This window comes from Canis aureus, chromosome 34, assembly GCF_053574225.1.
Source record: "Canis aureus isolate CA01 chromosome 34, VMU_Caureus_v.1.0, whole genome shotgun sequence".
In the NCBI taxonomy this organism is placed as follows: domain Eukaryota; kingdom Metazoa; phylum Chordata; class Mammalia; order Carnivora; family Canidae; genus Canis; species Canis aureus.
This window is the reverse complement of record NC_135644.1, coordinates 15,440,063-15,445,505: the sequence shown is the minus strand read 5'-3', so window position 1 is coordinate 15,445,505 and position 5,443 is coordinate 15,440,063. Positions and strand designations below refer to the sequence as shown.

General features: G+C 39.4%; 1 non-coding gene across 1 annotated transcript; it reads left to right on the top strand.

Moving 5' to 3' along the window:
* The first annotated feature begins 2,983 nt into the window (after window positions 1-2,983).
* LOC144305000 (U6 spliceosomal RNA) lies at window positions 2,984-3,089 on the top strand. The gene has a single exon (XR_013372035.1). It is a non-coding gene; the product is annotated as a U6 spliceosomal RNA (small nuclear RNA).
* The last annotated feature ends 2,354 nt before the right edge of the window (window positions 3,090-5,443 follow it).

Sequence of the window (5,443 nt, the reverse complement as noted above, 5' to 3'; positions counted from 1 at the left end):
ATGCAGAGTCAGAACAACCAAGTGGGATATGACCTGAATGGTTGAGTTGGAATACTTTTCCAAGTGATATGTTGTTTTGATAGAACCACGTGACTAGACCACACCTGGCGATGGCATGAGGATTTGCAACAGGGCCTTAAATGGTTTCATTGGGGCTGGAGAAAGTGATATAATGCTATGGCCAGCCAACTAACCACGTGGGAATATGTTTCCACAAAAGGCAAGAGATTGTTTTGAGTAGTGATAGAAGTAGTAGTACCAGCAATTGTAGTAGAACATCTATCCATTTTTACAGTAATGTATATTATCACATTTTGTCACATTTTAACGTGAAGATCTCCAGACTATTGACATGAGAGAAATGGAAATTGCTGAATATGATGACCTGGTGGCAGCTGGTCAGTAATTCATTACAGCTGACTCCAAGAAGATTTCAGACTCAGTAGAATTCAGCTGCCTGTCCCCAAATATCACTTTCTGGTACAATCAGAAACCACTAACCCACATTAATCATGTGGGTTATCTCAAAGGTAAGAGGTAGCACAATAAATAAGTCCCTCCTCTTTTATTACCTGCACATTTTATGCGTGTCCTCATATTTGGGAAGCAGTTTTCACATTTCACCTTGGGCATATCACCTACTTGCCCAGCCAGTTTCTCCTTTCTGCGAGTTTTGTTCCATAGGACCAGAGGCTAAATACCGCTACTTGCAGCTTCCAGGCAAGGGGGTGGGGACAAGGGACAGAGTTTGCAGTATCTCTAGCAATCTTCCAAACAATAACCATTCAGAAACATAGACCTTTGTTTCAGCAGTTCAGGAGAATTCATTCTGAGTACAGAAAACTCATTTGCTGGTGGCAGTGATTCAAGCTGCTAACTTCACAAAGAATATTGCCAGAGCCAAATTCTTTCCCAGTTATGGAGGTCAGAGGTGAGGCAACTGTGCTTACAGGGCAAAGCTCTTTTATGGATCCCCTTGGCTTTCTGCTCTCTTCTTTACAGCTGATTAACACCCAATGGCTATTTCTTTAAAAAAGAAAAATTCAATTCCTTGGTTTAATTAGCTTTCCTAACACAGTACTCGCCACAGCCTGCTGGGATCCAGACAATGACAAGACTTTGTAATACTTGATTTCAGTTCAAGGTAATTTATTGTTGTAGTTCATTAAATTCCAGATATTGTCTCAGGGCTTGTGTGGTCAAAATAAGGCCTGAACTTGATGATCAACTGGCACATGTGGGGACTTTTACATGCTGAGTCAGTGTATCCACTGTAGGTGCTCTTTGGAGAGCCTGAAACTTTTTGCCTTGGTTTGACATTTTGTCTCAACTTCATGGTCACAGTCTTAAGATCAGTCTTCCATCCCTCTTTAGTGCATTTACGGATTACCTGGGTTTTGTTACTGTTAATTTTAACATACTGTGGAGCACTTCTTTCTGCCTCATTCTTTGAACAATCAATAAACAAACGTTTATTGAAAATCTGGAGAGCATGGTTTACCTTACACATTTACTAAGTTTCTGCAGATTTAGATAATCTTATTTTTTATTCTTTTATGACAGCTTTTCAGTATTATATGGTAGAGGCAATAAAGTATAACGGTTAAGTACATGAATGCTAAGCCAAATTGCCCAAGTTCAAATCCGGCTCTGATATTTCACAGCTGTGTGATCCTGGGCAAGTTAATTGATGATGCTGTGCCTCAGTTTACTCATATGTAAAATCAGGATAATAACAGTATCTACTGGGACGCCTGGATGGCTTAGTGTTTGAGTGTCTTCCTTTGGCTCAGGGAGTGATCCCAGGGTCGGGAGATCGTGTCCACATCAGGCTCCCCACAGGGAGCCTGCTTCTCAGAACCTCCGCCTATGTCTCTGCTTCTCTCTGTGTGTCTCTCATAAATAAATAAATAAAAAATTTTTTAAAAAGTATCTATGTTTGGGATTTACTTAACTAGTAAATTAGTTGATAAAAGTAAAGCAGTTGGGGGCATTCCGGGCAGCTCAGCGGTTTGGTGCCGCCTTCAGCCCAGGGCATGATCCTGGAGACCCGGGATCGAGGCCCATGTTGGGCTCACTGCATGGAGCCTGCTTCTCCCTCTGCCTGTGTCTCTGCCTCTCTCTCTCTGTGTCTCTCATGAATAAATAAATAAAATCTTAAAGAAAAGAAAAGCAGTTGAAACAGTGCTTGAACTGATAAAGTCCCCATAACGCTGCTACTCATGGTGAGCATTTATTAGAGGGTATCAGTACTGAAATATCAGTATTATTACATTGAAGAATGAGTTTGTAAATTATCTACAATTAGCTGTCCTGTCAGCTGTCTTTCATCTATGACCTGTCTTGTGCAAGGCATGGTGGGTAATGAAGGCGCGGAGGTGATTTCTACATAAGCTCTACTCTTGAATTGATTGGGAATTTTGCACATATATCACAACTGTGTGATGATTTGCTACATGAAGAAGTTGCCTAGTTGCACCAGCCCGGCTAGTGACAAAGTCAAGACCCTGTGTAGCATAGGATAGTGTGAAATCTCACAGCATTCTGATATCCAACTCATTATTTCCTCTAAGGTTTTCTAAATGACCTCACCTTTGTTGGTGATCTCTGCTCCTGGAAGAAGTCCAGGACACAAGAAAGGAAACAATTCCTGGGGATCTTTAGGAAGAACCTTGAAGAAGATGTTATTGTATGTTACTGATTCTAAGACATGTTTTTTCACCCTTTTTAGTCTTCTGAAATCAGATGTAGCAAAAAAGTATTACAGGTGCCATTGCCTCTACATGCAAATATGTGGTCATAGGTGCTCAGCTGTCACTTCAGCTGAGTTATGTACAATGTCAGTACCACAGGACTTGAGATTCATTATTAAAATATCTTCAAAATGATTACTCTGTACTATGAATTGAAAAGTTACTATACATGGAGGAAGGCACAAAAACAGAGCACTGTAATATGTGCTAAAAAAAAAACAACTGTGAATGTGCTTGCTTTTGCAGCACATATTACTAAAATTGGAATGATAGAAAAGATTAGCATGGTCCCAGAGCAAGGATGACATGCAAATTTGTGAAGTGTTCCATATTAAAAAAAAAAATTGACTGGCAAGTTTAAAAGAGAGCTTTCATTAAACAAAATAAAATTCTAAGTGCTAAGAAAGCATGGGCCGGCCATATTTCAGTTGGCAGCATTTTGTTTCTTTATGGTACATAAAATAATGGTTCATTTTATAATTAAAATTTTCTTAGATTTGATGAAATGTACATCTTAAAGCTCAAAGAGGAAGATTATAAATAGCTACCTTGAAATTTTCCACCACATTCCAAATCTTCAATTTTTGGCAGAACCAAATTCTACCTACATTCATATTTAATTTTTAAACTCATCTCATTTTTAAAACAAATACATTTATTTTGAAAGATAAAGGTATACCCTTGTGGAATGAAGGTTTTGCTGTGCTAGTGGAATGGTTTATATATGAATTATAATTAATCCATAACTACTAAGCTGGAAAAAAATGTTTGATCATTTACCATCTAAAAATCATCTTATTGGGTCACCTGGCTGGCTCAGTGGGTGGAGCATGCAACTCTTGATCTCAAGGTTGTGAGTTCAAGCCTCAAGTTGGGTGTAGAGATGACTTAAAAATAAAATCTTTAAAAATAAATAAATAAAATCATCTTGGAATGCAGGCATATGCATAATCCCTTGGGGGAACCCCACATTTGGGTGAGATTCCACCTCCTTAGATCTATCACTTCCTTCCAGCCACTGAGCCATTTCCACTATGTCCAGACCCTATTTGCATTCGCTTTTAAGAAATTCACACTGAAAAATCCTTCCCAAACTGAATTCAGAGAGCCACCATTCATTTAATGTTTGACTTCTCAGCACCCATAAATTCCCATGTTTATTTTTGTTACTAAGGGATGGAAAGGTCAATGCCCTACTTTGGCCGTGATGACTGACACCCTCAGGTTGCTGGACACTTTGTCATGAATTCTTACCCACATCTTGATATAATAATTGTGGAACTTTGGGAGAGGGGTCTGATGTTAGCCTAGGGAGATCGTTTCAAGATCAGTACTTGTCCTTCAATCGCTTTCAATTTGTAAACCCAGTCATACATCTTCTTTGACTCAATAGAGCATCACTTTCACATATGGGCAGGGCTCTTGTATCAACAAGATGAGGAAATTCTGTTTATCAGCAAGTGACACTTTCCCCACTTTGCGCTTCCTACTAATTATGGCTGTTAAGTTTTCAGGGTCCTATCACAAAGAGCAGTTCATTAACTTTAATTATTTTTGAAATTCATTGGCTCCAATACAGAGTGAAGCTGGCAGATGCCAGAGGGTTAGAGTTGCAGAAATTAATTAACAAAGAGTGGAAGCCCTTATTAGCTGATGCATTTTGCTACCTTCCTTTTTTTTTTTTTTTCATTTAACCACTTCAGAGTGGGTCTTAGACCCTTCAAACTGGAGGTAGGGGAAAGGTTAGAGCTGAATGTTCAAGAAATTGAAATTGCAGGTGTTGGCCAACAGCAGAGTGCTTGACTTGTTTTGCATTATATTCCAGCTATATCTCTATCAGGTCTAGACTTAGAAAACCCATAGATCAGTTGGTTCCCAAATCACATCTAACTGGTGTCTATGTTTAGTTGATTCCAGACACTGAGAAGCTTGATTGGAATCCCTCTGCATGGCAACCTGTTAAAATTAGATTTCAGCGGCGCATGGAGGTCCTCTGGTCTGTTGAAGATTTGGCACTTTGCTGGTATTCTTTAAACATCAAACCAGTTAGAATCTATTGTTGTAGATTCCACTATCAAGCCCATGTCTGTTCCAATTTCTCTTTTAAAAAGTACCTTCCTGGGATTCCTGGGTGGCGCAGCGGTTTGGCGCCTGCCTTTGGCCCAGGGCACGATCCTGGAGACCCGGGATCAAATCCCACGTCGGGCTCCCTGCATGGAGCTTGCTTCTCCCTCTGTCTGTGTCTCTGCCTCTCTCTCTCTCTGATTATCATGAATAAATAAATAAATAAAATCTTTAAAAAAATAAAAATTAAAAAAATAAAATAAAAAATACATTCCTGATGTGAAAAAGTAGTGCTCTCCAACATTGCTAGAAGTAGTATAAATTGGTACAATCTTTCTCTTTCTTTCTTTATAGTCTTTCTGGAAAGCAAAATAGCCATAGCCATAAGATGTCATCACATACACATACAGTTTATTTTTTTTAAAAGATTTTATTTATCCATTCATGAGAGACACAGAGAGAGAGGCAGAGACAGGCAGAGGGAGAAGCAGGCTCCACAAAGGGAGCCCAACGTGGGACTCGATGTCACATCCTAGGCTGAAGGCAGTGCTAAACCACTGAGCCACCCAGGTTGCCCCACATACACATACAGTTTAAGATTTCCACAACTGTTTTGTCCAAAAAGA